Source organism: Sceloporus undulatus, unplaced genomic scaffold (assembly GCF_019175285.1).
Source record: "Sceloporus undulatus isolate JIND9_A2432 ecotype Alabama unplaced genomic scaffold, SceUnd_v1.1 scaffold_641, whole genome shotgun sequence".
Classification (NCBI taxonomy): Eukaryota; Metazoa; Chordata; class Lepidosauria; order Squamata; family Phrynosomatidae; genus Sceloporus; species Sceloporus undulatus.
The window spans coordinates 5834-6388 of NW_024803561.1; positions in this window are offsets into that span (position 1 = coordinate 5834).

The following is a 555-nucleotide window of genomic DNA, read 5'->3' on the forward strand; positions in this document are numbered from 1 at the left end:
GAGGGGCCAGAGGGAGAAGGCCCTGGGGCAGAGAGGAAGGGGTCTTGAGGTTCCCCTCTTTCTCTCTCTCTCTCTCCTGGGGGTCATTTCCCTTTCTCTAAGGCCAACCTGGGACTGACAGGGGCCAGAGAGAGAAGGCCATGGGACAGAGAGGAAGTGGTCTTGGGGGTCACTCTCTTTCTCTCCCTCTCTCTTAGGGGTCAGCCCTTTCTCTAAGGCCAACTTGAGACTGAAGAGGGGCCAGAGGAAGAAAGTCATGGGGCAGATCTTTCTCTCTCTCTTGGGGGTCAGTTCCCTTTCTCTAAGGCCAACCAGGGACTGGGAGGGGCCAGAGGGAGAAAGCCATGGGGCAGAGAGGAAGGGGTCTTGGGGATCATGCTCTTTCTCTCTTGGAGGTCAGTTCCCATTCTCTAAGGCCAACCTGGGACTGAGAGGGGCCAAAGGGAGAAGGCCATGGGGCAGAAAGGAAGGGGTCTTGGGGGTCCCCCTCTTTCTTTTTCTGGTGGGGGGGTCAGTTCCCTTCCTCTAAGGTCAACCTGAGACTGAGAGGGGCCA